A 16,867-nucleotide genomic window follows, 5' to 3' on the forward strand; every position below is an offset into this window, starting at 1 on the left:
CCGAGTCGTGGCTGAACGACGACATGGATAATATACAGTTGGCTGGTTTTTCCATGCATCGGCAAGACAGAACAGCTGCCTCCGGTAAGACAAGGGGTGGCAGTCTGTGTCTATTTGTTAATAACAGCTGAACGCGAAATCAAATATTAAGGAAGTCTGAGGTAGAGTAACTCATGATAAGCTGTAGACCACACTATTTACCAAGAGAGTTTTCATCTATATTTTTTGTAGCTGTCTATTTACCACCACAAACCGATGCTGGCACTAACACAGCACTCAACGAGCTGTATAAAGCCATAAGCAAACAAGAAAATGCTCATCCAGAGGCGGCGCTCTTAGTGGCCGGGGACTTTAATGCAGGGAAACTTAAATCTGTTTTACCTCATTTCTACCAGCATGTTACATGTGCAACAAGAGGGAAAAAAACTCTAGACCACCTTTACTCCACACACAGAGACGCGTACAAAGCTCTCCCTCGCCCTCCATTTGGCAAATCTGACCATAATTATATCCTCCTGATTCCTGCTTACAAGCAAAAACGAAAGAATAAACTGCCAGTATGAAAATGTATGCACTCACTAACTGTAAGTTGCTCTGGATAAGAGCGTCTGCTAAATGACTAAAATGTAAAGCAGGAAGTACCAGTGACTCGCTCAATACGGAAGTGGTCAGATGACGCAGATGCTAAGCTACAGGACTGTTTTGCTAGCACAGACTGGAATATGTTCCGGGACTCATCCGATGGCATTGAGGAGTATACCACATCAGTCACTGGCTTCATCAATAAGTGCATCGATGACGTTGTCCCCACAGTGACCGTACGTACATACCCCAACCAGAAGCCATGGATTACAGGCAACATCCGCACTGAGCTAAAGGGTAGAGCTGCCGCTTTCAAGGAGCTGGACTCTAACCCGGACACTTATAAGAAATCCCGCTATGCCCTCAGACGAACCATCAAACAGGCAAAGCGTCAATACAGGACTAAGAGTGAATCCTACTACACCGGCTCCGACGCTCATCGGATGTGGCAGGGCTTGCAAACTATTATGGACTACAAAGGGAAGCCCAGCCGCCAGCTGCCCAGTGACACAAGCCTACCAGATGAGCTAAATGACTTCTATGCGTGCTTCAAGGCAAGCAACACTGAAGCATGCATGAGAGCACCAGCGTCTGAAGTTTGCCAATGAACATCTGAATGATTCAGAGGAGAACTGGGTGCAAGTGTTGTGGTCAGATGAGACCAAAATCGAGCTCTTTGGCATCAACTCAACTCGCCATGTTTGGAGGAGGAGGAATGCTGCCTATGACCCCAAGAACACCATCCCCACCGTCAAACATGGAGCTGGAAACATTATGCTTTGGGGGGGGGGGGGTTTCTGCTAAGGGGACAGGACAACTTCACCGCAAAAGGGACGATGGACGGGGCCATGTACCATCAAATCTTGGGTGAGAACCTCCTTCCCTCAGCCAGGGCATTGAAAATGGGTTGTGGATGGGTATTTCAGCATGACAATGACCCAAAACACACGGCCAAGGCAACAAAGGAGTGGTTCAAGAAGAAGCACATTAAGGTCCTGGAGTGGCCTAGCCAGTCTCCAGACCTTAATCCCATAGAAAATATGTGGAGTGAGCTGAAGGTTCGAGTTGCCAAACGTCAGCCTCGAAACCTTAATGACTTGGAGAAGATCTGCAAAGAGGAGTGGGACAAAATCCCTCCTAAGATGTGTGCAAACCTGGTGGCCAACTACAAGAAACGTCTGACCTCTGTGATTGCCAACAAGGGTTTTGCCACCAAGTACTAAGTCATGTTTTGCAGAGGGGTCAAATATGTATTTCCCTCATTAAAATGCAAATCAATTGATAACATTTTTGACATGCGTTTTTCTGGATTTTGTTGTTGTTATTCTGTCTCTCACTGTTCAAATAAACCTACCATTAAAATTATAGACTGATCATGTCTTTGTCAGTGGGCAAACGTACAAAATCAGCAGGGGATCAAATACTTTTTTCTCTCACTGTACATGTTTCAAGCAGACCACCATAGTCCCTGTGCCCAAGAACACCAAGGTAACCTGCCTAAATGACTACCGACCCGTAGTACTCACGTCTGTAGCCATGAAGTGATTTGAAAGGCTGGTCTTGGCTCACATCAACACCATCATCCCAGAAACCCTAGACCCATTCCAATTTGCATACCGCCCCAACAGATCCACACTTGACGCAATCTCAATTGCACTCAATACTGCCCTTTCCCACCTGGACAAAAGGAACACCTATATGAGAATGCTGTTCATTGACTACTGCTCAGCGTTCAACACAATAGTGCCCTCAAAGCTCATCACTAAGCTAAGGACCCTGGGACAAAACACCTCCCTCTGCAACTGGATCCTGGACTTCCTGACGGGCTGCCCCCAGGTGGTAAGGGTAGGTAACAACACATCTGCCACGCTGATCCTCAACACGGGGGCCCCTCAGGGGTGCGTGCTTAGTCCCCTCCTGTACTCCCTGTTCACCAATGACTGCGTGGCCAAGCATGACTCCAACACCATCATTAAGTTTACCGACGACACAACAGTGGTAGGCCTGATCACCGACAACGATGAGACAGCCTATAGGGAGGAGGTCAGAGACCTGGCCGTGTGGTGCCAGGACAACAACCTCTCCCTCAATGTGAGCAAGACAAAGGAGATGATCGTGGACTACAGGAAAAGGAGGACTGAGCACGCCCCTATTCTCATCGACTGGGCTGTAGTGGAGCAGGTTGAGAGCTTCAAGTTCCTTGGTGTCCACATCACCAACAACCTATCATGGTCCAAACACACCAAGATAGTCGTGAAGAGGGCACGACAACGCCTATTCCCCCTAAGGAGACTGAAAAGATTTGGCATGGATCCTCCGATCCTCAAAAGGTTCTACAGATGCACCATCGAGAGCATCCTGACTAGTTGCATCACCGCCTGGTATGGCAACTGCTCGGCCTACGACCGCAAAGCGCTACAGAGGGTAGTGCGTATGGCCCAGTTCATCACTAGGGCCAAGCTTCCTGCCATCCAGGACCTCTATACCAGGCGGTGTCAGAGGAAGGCCAAAAAATTGCCAGACTCCACCCTAGTCATAGACTGTTCTCTCTGCTACCGCACGGCAAGCGGTACCGGAGCGCCGTCTAGGTCCAAAAGGCTTCTAAACAGCTTCTACCCCCAAGCCATAAGACTGCTGAACAGCTAATCAAATGGCTACCCGGACTATTTGCATTGACCCTCCCTCCCCTTTTTTTTATCGCTGCTTTTTCTCGCTGTTTATTATCTATTATATATGCATAGTCACTTTACCCCTACCTACATGTACATATTACCTCAACTAACCTGTACCCCTGTATATAGCCTCGTTATTTTATTGTTGCTCTTTTATTTTTTACTTTTATTTAGTAAATATTTTTTCTTAACTCTTATTTTTCTTAAAACTGCATTGTTGGTTAAGGGCTTGTAAGTAAGCATTTCACGGTAAGGGTTACACCTGTGCATGTGACAAATAAAATAGGATTTATTTTATATATATATTTTTTTATCCATTGAGGCTGTAAAAATATGAGTTGAATTAAAACACACCCACGCAGGCACGCACACGCACACACAAACACAAACACACTGAAACACCCCATTAATTATTTAAAGCTATGGTGTCATGGAGAAGTGCTCAAATCCTACTCCTCACTGTGGAGGCTTTATTGTGATGAAGGCCAGTAATACAGAGAAAATCAGCTTTCTGTTTGGTTGTGTTTCTATTGACTGAACTGCAACTGTAATAGACAAACAGCCAGTGCTCTGCAACTGTCAACTCCTGAGTTTGTATGGTTATGTCTTTCATATCGCACAGGGAGACTTAAGTCCTTGCATTGTACTGCAGCAATATATACACACGCACACACACACACACACAAACACACACACACACATGCACACACACACACACACACACACACACACACACACACACACACACACACACACACACACACACACACACACACACACACACACACACACACACACACACACACACACAGAGAACAGTATGCCTTTGAAGCCGGGCTGTAGTAAAGAGACGTTTCAAGGCCCCAGTATAATCATGAAAATCTCCTTCTTCTGTCCTCTGTCCACCACAATCTTGGTGCTTTCATTATCCTTAACCCCCTCTATTTCCATACTGATAGTGGTGTTGTGGTCCCTATCTATCTCCTGGTTCTCCTGGTGCCTCCTACCCCCCTGCCCTCTTCTCTCACCCCTCTCCTACCCCCCTGCCCTCTTCTCTCACCCCTCTCCTACCCCCCTGCCCTCTTCTCTCACCCCTCTCCTACCCCCCTGCCCTCTGCTCTCACCCCTCTCCTGGTGTCTCCTACCACCCTGCCCTTTGCTCTCACCTCTCTCCTACCACCCTGCCCTCTGCTCTCACCCCTCTCCTGGTGCCTCCAACCCCCTTGCCCTCTGCTCTCACCCCTCTCCTACCTCCTTGCCCTCTCCTCTCACCCCTCTCCTACTCCCCCACCCTCTACTCTCACCCCTCTCCTACCCCCCCGCCCTCTACTCTCACCCCTCTCTTACCTCCTTGCCCTCTGCTCTCACCCCTTTCCTGGGGCCTCCAACCCCCCTTTCCTCTCCTCTCACCCCTCTCCTACCCCCGCCTCTACTCTCACCCCCTCTCCTACCTCCCTGCCCTCTGCTATCACCCCTCTCCTACCTCCCTGCCCTCTGCTCTCACCCCTTTCCTACCTCCCTGCCCTCTGCTCTCACCCCTCTCCTACCTCCCTGCCCTCTGCTCTCACCCCTCTCCTACCACCCTGCCCTCTGCTCTCACCCCTCTCCTACCTCCCTGCCCTCTGCTCTCACCCCTCTCCTACCTCCCTGCCCTCTGCTCTCACCCCTCTCCTACCGCCCTGCCCTCTGCTATCACCCCTCTCCTACCTCCCTGCCCTCTGATATCACCCCTCTCCTACCTCCCTGCCCTCTGCTATCACCCCTCTCCTACCTCCCTGCCCTCTGCTATCACCCCTCTCCTACCGCCCTGCCCTCTGCTCTCACCCGTTTCCTACCGCCCTGCCCTCTGCTCTCACCCCTCTCCTACCTCCCTGCCCTCTGCTCTCACCCCTCTCCTACCTCCCTGCCCTCTCCTCTCACCCCTCTCCTACCTCCCTGTCATTACCTCCCCCTTAGAGACTGTCATCTCACTCCCTATTTCTCTCTCTCTCTCACTCTCTCTCTCTACCTCTTGCCTCTCTCTCTCTCTCTGTCTCTCTTTCTCTCTCTCTTTCTCTCTGCATCTTGTCTCTCTTTCCCACCCTCTTCATCCCTCTCTGTTTTACCCGCAGATTCTGCCACCCCTTTCTTTCAAACATTTTATTTTATATTTTGCATTAAATGACAGTCACCAACATTCAGAAGGTTCTGTCTTTCTCTCATCTCTCTCTCTCTCTCTCTCTCTCTCTCTCTCTCTCTCTCTCTCTCTCTCTCTCTCTCTCTCTCTCTCTCTCTCTCTCTCTCTCTCTCTCTCTTTCTTTCTCTCTCATCTATCTTTCTCTCTCTCTCTCAGTCACTCTCTCAACCTCTGTTTCTCTTCCAGCAAACATTGTTAAAATCCTGGTGATGTTTCTTTCTCTCGACAGACAGTGCGTCACAGTCAGCGTTCCCTGTCTGTGTGCAGTGTGCTGTGAAAAACAAAGTCCCCACTAACACTAAAGTGACAGAGGATGAGGACCCACTGAGAGTAGAAGGAACAGGGCTCATTAAAGATAGCAGATGAGTGTGTGCTTGTGTGTGTGTGTGTGTGTGTGTGTGTGTGTGTGTGTGTGTGTGTGTGTGTGTGTGTGTCAGGGTTAGTAGAATGTGGTGCCGGTCATTTGGCCTGCAGCATTCTCATTTTAAGGACATTTGAGAAATGTACTGGACCCATATGCATTGGGTGCGTAATGGTGTTCAGAATGACAGAATTCACATTTAGATTATGGTTATTCATCTTAACAGAGGATGCAGGGAAATTTAGAAAAGGGGAGCTCTAAAGATGCAACAACTAGCATGGGTTACTAAAATGACTAGAATTGTGCCGTTGGCTACTGGAGAAAGAAGCCTCCCTGCCTTTTCGTATGTGCACTTGAATGGCGAATGGTAAGCACACTTCAATTACCAATTGAAAAATAAAGCTCTTTTTAGTAGCTCTTTTTCATTGTGGCCATTGAAACTGTTTTTAACACGCGATTGCATTTAGAATGGTTACGCAATGATTGGGCTTATAAAAGCACATTTCACTCCAGCAGCAACATGAGCTGTTTGAGAAGCGGTAGCAGCTCATAGGCTCTGTATCTGTACCCTGTGCTCGTGTGATAAACATAACGACTAACGAAAATACACACAATTTAATTTAATTCCACTAAATTATGCAAATGAACCTATAGACCGATAAGGATGACCAGTCAAATGTATTTCCATCTACAGGTATTTCCGACAATGAATAGGATAAAAAGCATTATTTTGCAATGGGATTTTTTTTATTTTCTCGGACAATTGGCTGGCACCAGTTTTATTTATCAGCTTTCAATTTTTTTAGGCTAATGGAAACCGTAGTGTGTGTGTGTGTCCGTGCATGTGCTTGACTACGTGCATGTGTAAAAGGATACAACAGATGAAGGAAAATATCTGTCACACCCAGTCACATTTTGTACACTAATTGCCATACAACAGAACCTTAATTTCACTCTCTCATTTACATTCCAACATTTACTTAGCCATGTATGACACTGTGAATATGTATGTGACTATCCATGGTACCTTAACCCATGCCTATAAAAAGACCAGTCCAAACTGGCCACCATCACTGCAGGCCTGTTTTAGCTCCACCTGATTCCCCAACACGCCTGCCTGGGAAAGCAGCCTGGAATTGGTATTCCGCTGCGGTTGCCAGTCCCTTACAGACAGGGGAAATTAGACTGACAGCCGGATAGAGGCTGGAGGAGCATCCAATGCTTTGTTTAAACGCTCCGCTAAAGGTCACATACGAAGAGTTAACCTCACTTGAATGGATTGCATAATGAAAGTAGACATCCTTTAAGGACCGAGCTGATAGATGACGGCTCACAATAACATATTTTGATATGCAGACATGCAAACACACAGGAATATAGTCACATAAATACATAAAATCACACACACACACATAAACACACATAAACATTCAAGCATCATCAAAACAAACATCCAGCAAACACATTGCCTCTCCATAGATAGCTGGTTAAATAGAGGAATACAAATGGGAGTCCTCTAACAGATGACCAGTAGAGGTGGAGATGCACTGCTCCCTGTTTAGCATTCTGATACAGGCAAATGCTCTCATTGTATACTGTATCTCCATATCCTGTCATCCATGCTGCTCGCTCAAACTGTTCCCCCCTCATCCCCTCCCCCCTGCTCCCCATAATATAAATCATCCAGCCTTTCTGTGTTCTACTGGCCCTGTCATAATGTAAAAACTAAATACATGGCTACTGATGGATCCACTGGTTCAACATGGAGAGGCCGTAGCCTGCTAAGAAACATGTAATCAAACTGGTCCACCCTCTACATCTGTGGCATCCAGTAATTCACAGCTCGGTAACCAGTAATCACCCACACATACACATATATGCATGCACGCATCCACAGACACACACACACACATCATACACACACAGACCTGCCCTTAAATATGGCTGTACTTAATGGAATGTTCTCCAGGCAGACATTCAGGCAGACACTCAATGGAACGTTCCCCAGGCAGACACTCAGACTGTCTGTTCCTTTCAGAGGCACGGTCAGTCAATGTTAAATGTAATGAGAGAGATTACCATGCTATACTGCAAGTGCCTTATATGTAATTGAGACGGAGGACAGACCGACAACAGACTGTGTCTGCATCCCAAATGGGAACCTATTCAATATAGTGGGCCCTGGTCAAAAGTAGTGCGCTACTTGAAAATAGGGTGTCATTTGGGACAAACACCATAGGATATTGTTATTGGGTTGCTTATATGGATATTGGTATGTCGATGCTTTTCTTTTCTTTTTTACACTCAATTTACTGGCTTTGTCCTCCCCTCCCTCTTTCTGTCTACAGTACGGTACACCATAGCATAGTTGTTACGGAAGGCTAATGATAATGTTGCCAGAGCTGGAGAATTTATTGGAACAATGTGGATGCACTCATATAGCCTATACTACAGATAGCCTTTACTACAGCCTTTCATTACAATAAACAACAACACTGTACTGTAACACTAAACTGTAACCATGCCAACCATACCTTAGCCCGAGTTATGCTACTGCCAGAGAGCGAGAGTATATTGTCAAGCTATTACAGACATATACAGTGCCTTCAGAAAGTATTCAGACCCCTTGACTTTTTCCACATTTTGTTACGTTACAGCCTTATCCTAAAATGTATTAAATATTTTTGTGGCCTCCATCATTCATAAATGGGAGAAGTTTGGAACCACCAAGAATCTTCCTAGAGCTGGCCGCCTGGCCAAACTGAGCAATTGCGGGAGAAGGGCCTTGGTCAGAGAGGTGACCAAGAACCCGATGGTCACTCTGACAGAGCTCTAGAGTTCCTCAGTGGAGATGAGAGAACCTTCCAGAAGGACAACCATCTCTGCAGCACTCCACCAATCAGGCCTTTATGGTAGTGGCCAGACGGGAGCCACTTCTCAGTAAAAGGCACATGACAGCCCACTTGGAGTTTGCCAAAAGTCACCTAAAGACTCTCAGACCATGAGAAACAAGATTCTCTGGTCTGATGAAACCAAGATTGACCTCTTTGGCCTGAATGCCAAGTGTCACGTCTGGAGGAAACAAGGATCATCCCTACGGTGAAGCATGGTGGTGGCAGCATCATGCTGTGGGGATGTTTTTCAGCGGCAGGGACTGGGAGACTAGTCAGGATTGAGGCAAAGATGAACGGAGCAAAGTACAGAGAGATCCTTGATAAGCACTCAGGACCTCTGACTAGGGGTGAAGGTTAACCTTCCAACAGGACAACAACCCTAAGCACACAGCCAAGACAACGCAGGAGTAGCTTCGGGACAAATCTCTGAATGTCCTTGAGTGGGCCAGCCAGAGCCCGGACTTGAACCCGATCTAACATCTCTGGAGAGACCTGAAAATAGCTGTGCAGCGATGCTCCCCAACCAACCTGACAGAGCTTGAGAGGATCTGCAGAGAAGAATGGGAGAAACTTCCCAAATACAAGTGTACCAAGCTTGTAGCGTCATACCCAAGTAGACTTGAGGCTGTATTCGTTGCCAAAGGTGCTTTAACAAAGTACTGAGTAAAGGGTTTGAATACCTATGTAAATGTAATATTTCCGGATTTTACTTTTAATACATTTGCAAACATTTCTAAAAACCTGTGTTTGCTTTGTCATTATGGGATATTTGTAACAATGTACGCTGGGAGTCGGGAAGCAAGTACAGGGAGTGCATTTAAGGATAAATAAAACATGAAACAAAACAAGAGTAGTGTACAGACAGGAACAGAGTAACAGAATCAATAACGCCTAGGGAAGGAACCAAAGGGAGTGACATATACAGTATATATATTTTGTATTTATTTAACCTTTATTTAACCAGGTAAGCCAGTTGAGAACAAGTTCTCATTTACAACTGCGACCTGGCCAAGATAAAGCAAAGCTGTGCGATAAAAACAACAACAACACAGAGTTGCATATGGAATAAACAAAACATACAGTCAATAACACAATAGAAAATCTATATACAGTGTGTGCAAATTTAGTAAGTTATGGAGATAAGGCAATAAATAGGCCATAGTGCAAAATAATTACAATTTAGTATTAACACTGGAGTGATAGATGTGCAGAAGATGATGTGCAAATAGAGATACTGGGGTGCAAATGAGCAAAATAAATAACAATATGGGGATGAGGTAGTTGGGTGGGCTAATTACAGATGGGCTGTGTACAGGTGCAGTGATCGGTAAGCTGCTCTGACAACTGATGCTTAAAGTTAGTGAGGGAGATAAGTGTGTCCAGCTTCAGAGATTTTTGCAGTTCGTTCCAGTCATTGGCAGCAGAGAACTGGAATATATGGCGGCAAAGGAGGTGTTGGCTTTGGGGATGACCAGTGAGATATACCTGCTGGTTCGCATACTACTGGTGGGTGTTGCTATGGTGACCAATGAGCTAAGATAAGGCGGGGATTTGCCTAGCAGTGATTTATAGATGACCTGGAGCCAGTGGTTTTGGCGACGAATATGTAATAATAATAATAATAATATGCCATTTAGCAGACGCTTTTATCCAAAGCGACTTACAGTCATGCGTGCATACATTTTTGTGTATGGGTGGTCCCGGGGATCGAACCCACTACCTTGGCGTTACAAGCGCTGTGCTGTACCAGCTGAGCTGTAGTGAGGGCCAGCCAACGAGAGCGTACAGGTCACAATGGTGGGTAGTATATGGGGCTTTGGTGACAAAACGGATGGCACTGTGATAGACTACATCCAATTTGCTGAGTAGAGTGTTGGAGGCTACTTTGTAAATGACATCGCCGAAGTCAAGGATCGGTAGGATAGTCAGTTTTACGAGGGCATGTTTGGCAGCATGAGTGAAGGAGGCTTTGTTGCGAAATAGGAAGCCGATTCTAGATTTAACTTTGGATTGGAGATGCTTAATGTGAGTCTGGAAGGAGAGTTTACGGTCTAACCAGACACCTAGGTATTTGTAGTTGTCCACATATTCTATGTCAGACGAGAGTAGTGATTCTAGTCAGGTGGGCGGGTGAAAGCAACGTTGATCTCATGGAGCCTCAGGCCGAGGGAGATTGACAGTTATTTTGTGTTTCTTCCATTTGCGAATAATCGCACCAACTGTTGTCACCTTCTCACCAAGCTGCTTGGCGATGGTCTTGTAGCCCATTCCAGCCTTGTGTAGGTCTACAATCTTGTCCCTGACATCCTTGGAGAGCTCTTTGGTTTTGGCCATGGTGGAGAGTTTGGAATCTGATTGATTGATTGCTTCTGTGGACAGGTATCTTTTATACAGGTAACAAACTGAGATTAGGAGCACTCCCTTTAAGAGTGTGCTCCTAATCTCAGCTCGTTACCTGTATAAAAGACACCTGGGAGCCAGAAATCTTTCTGATTGAGAGGGGGTCAAATACTTATTTCCCTCATTAAAATGCAAATCAATTTATAACATTTTTGACAAGCGTTTTTCTGGATTTTGTTGTTGTTATTCTGTCTCTCACTGTTCAAATAAACCTACCATTAAAATTATAGACTGATCATTTCTTTGTCAGTGGGCAAACGTACAAAATCAGCAGGGGATCAAATACTTTTTTCCCTCACTGTATAGGAAATGATGACACATTTCCCTTGTCTATCTGTCTTTCTCATTTCTCTTCATTGCTCTCTCTCTTTTTTTTAGGGGGGTAGATCAGCTTTAATATTGCAGATAGATTGTAACTTCCATCAATGTAATTGTCTCCATCACTTCCAATCCCCCATATGTTTTTCTTCTACAGTTGAAGTCGGAAGTTTACATACCCCTTAGCCAAATACGTTTAAACTCAATAAGTTGGGTGAATTTTGGCCCATTCCTCCTGACAGAGCTGGTGTAACTGAGTCAGGTTTGTAGGCCTCCTTGCTCGCACACGCATTTTCAGTTCTGCCCACAAATTTTCTATAGGATTGAGGTCAGGGCTTTGTGATGGCCACTCCAATACCTTGACTTTGTTGTCCTTAAGCCATTTTGCCACAACTTTGGAAGACCCATTTGCGACCAAGCTTTAACTTCCTGACTGATGTCTTGAGATGTTGCTTCAATATATCCACATCATTTTCCTTCCTCATGATGCCATCTATTTTGTGAAGTGCACCAGTCCCTCCTGCAGCAAAGCACCCCCACAGCATGATGCTGCCACCCCCGTGCTTCACGGTTGGGATGGTGTTCTTCGGCTTGCAAGCGTCCCCCATTTTTCCTCCAAACATAACGATGGTCATTATGGCCAAACAGTTCTATTTTTGTTTCATCAGACCAGAGGACATTTCTCCAAAAAGTACGATCTTTGTGCAGTTGCAAACCGTAGTCTGTCTTTTTTATGGCGGTTTTGGAGCAGTGGCTTCTTCCTTGCTGAGCGGCCTTTCAGGTTATGTCGATATAGGACTCGTTTTACTGTGGATATAGATACTTTTGTACCTGTTTCCTCCAGCATCTTCACAAGGTCCTTTGCTGTTGTTATGGAGTTGATTTACACTTTTCGCACCAAAGCACGTTCATCTCTAGGAGCGGTATGACGGCTGCGTGGTCCCATGGGGTTTATACTTGCATACTATTGTTTGTACAGATGAACGTGGTACCTTCAGGCGTTTGGAAATTGCTCCCAAGGATGAACCAGACTTGTGGAGGTCTACATTTTTTTAATGAGGTCTTGGCTGATTTATTTTGATTTTCCCAGAATGTCAAGCAAAGAGGCACTGAGTTTGAAGGTAGGCCTTGAAATACATCCACAGGTACACCTCCAATTGACTCAAATGATGTCAATTAGCCTATCAGAAGCTTGTAAAGCCATGACATCATTTTCTGGAATTTTCCAAGCTGTTTAAAGGCACAGTCAACTTAGTGTATGTAAACTTCTGACCCACTGGAATTGTGATACAGTGAATTATAAGTGAAATAATCTGTCTGTAAACAATTGTTGGAAAAATTACTTGTGTCATGCACAAAGTAGATGTCCTAACCGAATTGCCCAAACTATAGTTTGTTAACAAGACATTTGTGGAGTGGTTGAAAAACGAGTTTTAATGACTCCAACCTAAGTGTATGTAAACTTACGACTTCAACTGTACATACATACATATACACATACATACATATAAATACATATACATACATATATATACATATCCTTTAAAAAAATATATTTCCCTTTATTACTTTCCAACCCCACCACCCCTTCCCTAATTGGAGTAAACTAGTGAACAACAATGCTTAGGCCTCGACTTCCAGCTTATACATACTATATACATTTCATGGACACAGTCAATTTTACAATAATTCTATTTTGTTTGTTTTTACTCCTGAACTTCCTCTACCCTCAACCTCTCCGATCATTTTCATGATGTCCATCCGGTTTGCTTCTATATGCCATATCTTTCTAACTGTGCTCTTTCACAAAAGCTCTCAACCTATAACCTATATACTTATTATGGACACAATATGCTTTACATTAGTTATCTTGTTGTTATTAGTTGTTGTTAGTTGTTATTAGTCCCATCCTTCAACTCCATTCAACACCTCCCATATGTCTCTTAACACCATCCATATTGGATTTCTATTCAACTGTACTGTGATGTTTTACAAAAGTTCTGAACCTGTCACGATCGTCTATGTCGTCCAAGTATGACCAAGGCGCAACGTGTCCAAGAAACATGACTTTATTTAGCAAAGTAACCAAAAATCCAAAACAAAAGACGACTCAATGAAGTCCACGGTACACAGACCGAAAACGGAACAAAAACCCACAATCCCCACAGGAAAACATTCAGATTAAATATGGCTCCCAATCAGAGATAACGAGCCGACAGCTGACACTCGTTACCTCCGATTGGGAGTCATAGACCAAACCTAGAAATGAAGCCAACAGAAAAGCAAACATAGAAATACACCCAAACCCAACATACCAAAATACACCCCTGGCTCAAATACTAAAGTTCCGGAGCCAGAGTGTCACAGTACCCCCCCCTAAAGGTGCGAACTCCGGGCGCACCAGCATCCAGTCTAGGGGAGGGTCTGGGTGGGCGTCTGTCCACGGTGGCGGCTCTGGCCCCGGTCGTGATCCCCACCCCACCACAGTCACAACCTGCTTCAGTAGCCTCCTCCCAATGACCACCCTCCAACTAACCCCACCTGGACTAAGGGGCAACACCGGACTAAGGGGCAGCACCGGACTAAGGGGCAGCACCGGGATAAGGGGCAGCACCGGGATAAGGGGCAGCACCGGGCTAAGGGGCAGCACCGGACTAAGGGGCAGCACCGGACTAAGGGGCAGCACCGGGATAAGGGGCAGCACCGGGCTAAGGGGCAGCACCGGACTAAGGGGCAGCACCGGGCTAAGGGGCAACACCGGACTGAATGGCGGATCCTGGCTGGCTGGCTCTGGCGGATCCTGGCTGGCTGGCGGATCCGGGCTGGACGGCTCTGGCGGATCCTGGCTGGACGGCTCTGGCGGATCCTGGCTGGACGGCTCTGGCGGATCCTGGCTGGACGGCTCATGGCTGGCTGACGGATCTGGCTGCTCATGGCTGGCTGACGGATCTGGCTGCTCATGGCTGGCTGACGGATCTGGCTGCTCATGGCTGGCGGAAGGCTCTGGCTGATCCCGTCTGGCGGAAGGCTCTGGCTGCTCCCGTCTGGCGGAAGGCTCTGGCTGATCCGGTCTGACGGAAGGCTCTGGCTGCTCCTGTCTGGCGGAAGGCTCTGGCTGATCCTGTCTGGCGGAAGGCTCTGGCTGATCCTGTCTGGCGGAAGGCTCTGGCTGATCCTGTCTGGCAGAAGGCTCTGGCTGATCCTGTCTGGCGGAAGGCTCTGGCTGATCCTGTCTGGCGGAGAGCTCTAGCGGCTCCGGTCTGGCGGACGGCTCTGAAGGCTCATGGCAGACGGGCGGCTTTGCAGGCTCAGTACAGACGGGCAGTTCAGACGGCGTTGGGCAGACGGACAGTTCAGACGGCGTTGGGCAGACGGGCAGTTCAGGCGCCGTTGGGCAGACGGGCAGTTCAGACGGCGTTGGGCAGACGGACAGTTCAGGCGCCGTTGGGCAGACGGGCAGTTCAGACGGCGTTGGGCAGACGGACAGTTCAGGCCCCGTTGGGCAGACGGCAGACTCTGGCCGTCTGAGGCGCACCGTAGGCCTGGTGCGTGGTGCCGGAACTGGAGGTACCGGGCTGAGGACACGCATCTCAGGGCTAGTGCGGGAGAAGCAACAGGGCATGCTTGGCCCTGGGGACGCACCGTAGGCCTGATGCGTGGTGCCGGAACTGGAGGTACCGGGCTGAGGACACGCATCTCAGGGCTAGTGCGGGGAGAAGCAACAGGGCATGCTTGGCCCTGGGGACGCACCGTAGGCCTGATGCGTGGTGCCGGAACTGGAGGTACCGGGCTGAGGACACGCATCTCAGGGCTAGTGCGGGAAGCAGCAACAGGGCATACTGGACCCTGGGAACACACAGGAGGCTTAGTGCGTGGTGTAGGCACTGGTGGTACTGGACTGGAGACAGGAGGTGGTGCCGGAAATACCGGACCGTGCAGGCGTACTGGCTCCCTTGAGCACTGAGCCTGACCAACCTTACCTGGTTGTATGCTCCCCGTCGCCTGACCAGTACAGGGAGGTGGAATAACCCGCACCGGGCTATGTAGGCGAACCGGGGACACCATGCGTAAGGCTGGTGCCATGTAAGCCGGCCCGAGGAGACGCACTGGTGACCGGATGCGTGGGGCCGGCCTCATGACATCTGGCTCAATGCTCAGTCTAGCCCGGCCGATACGTGGAGCCGGAATGTACCGAACCGGGCTATGCCTGCGTACAGGAGACACCATGCGCTCTACTGCGTAACACGGTGTCTGCCCGTACTCTCGCTCTCCACGGTCAGTCCAGGGAGTAGGCGCAGGTCTCCTACCTGACTTCGCCACACTCCCTTCTAGCCCCCCCCCAAGAAATTTTTGGGTAGTACTCTCGGGCTTCCAGCCTTGCCTCCGTGCTGCCTCCTCATATCGCCGCCTCTCGGCTTTAGCTGCCTCCCGCTCTTCACGAGGACGGCGATATTCTCCCGGTTGATCCCAAGGCCCCTCACCATCCAGAATCTCCTCCCATGTCCATGAATCCTTTATGGGAGTCCATAAATCCTGTGTAGGTAGGTCCTGTTGCCGCTTGACACGCTGCTTGGTCTTTTTGTGGTGGGTTTTTCTGTCACGATCGTCTATGTCGTCCAAGTATGACCAAGGCGCAACGTGTCCAAGAAACATGACTTTATTTAGCAAAGTAACCAAAAATCCAAAACAAAAGACGACTCAATGAAGTCCACGGTACACAGACCGAAAACGGAACAAAAACCCACAATCCCCACAGGAAAACATTCAGATTAAATATGGCTCCCAATCAGAGATAACGAGCCGACAGCTGACACTCGTTACCTCCGATTGGGAGTCATAGACCAAACCTAGAAATGAAGCCAACAGAAAAGCAAACATAGAAATACACCCAAACCCAACATACCAAAATACACCCTGGCTCAAATACTAAAGTTCCGGAGCCAGAGTGTCACAGAACCCTTCTATTCTCATTGTTTCTACAGATTGTAAATTGAAAATAAACATTTTTGCTAAAAGTATTATTATATTATTGATCGATTAACTATTACATTTACATTTACATTTTAGTCATTTAGCAGACGCTCTTATCCAGAGCGACTTACAGTTAAGTGAGTGCATACATTATTTTTTATTTTTCATACTGGCCCCCGTGGGAACTATGACTTTTCAGATCACCCAGTAGTGCTATATGCAGGGTTAGCTTCAGGTAAATATTGCAATCCTTTAGCCATTCCTGGACCTGTGTCCAAAAACAAGCAACGAATGGACAGTACCAAAACAAATGATCTAATGATTCTGTCTCTTCGCAACAAAATCTGCAGAGCTGGGAAGATTGTATCCCCCATATAAATAACATTCTATTGGTAGCAAGAATTTTGTATAATAATTTAAATTGAAAATGTATACGTTTTGAATCCGGCGTCGTTTTGCGTATCAGTTCATAAACACTATGCCATGGAATCGG

At 47.2% G+C, this 16,867-nt stretch overlaps 1 protein-coding gene across 3 annotated transcripts in view; it reads left to right on the forward strand.

The window, feature by feature from the left end:
• The window catches only part of LOC121567966 (membrane-associated phosphatidylinositol transfer protein 3), a 126,977-nt gene that overhangs the window by 87,095 nt on the left and 23,015 nt on the right, over window positions 1–16,867 (forward strand). The window lies entirely within an intron of this gene.

Source organism: Coregonus clupeaformis, chromosome 6 (assembly GCF_020615455.1).
Source record: "Coregonus clupeaformis isolate EN_2021a chromosome 6, ASM2061545v1, whole genome shotgun sequence".
Classification (NCBI taxonomy): Eukaryota; Metazoa; Chordata; class Actinopteri; order Salmoniformes; family Salmonidae; genus Coregonus; species Coregonus clupeaformis.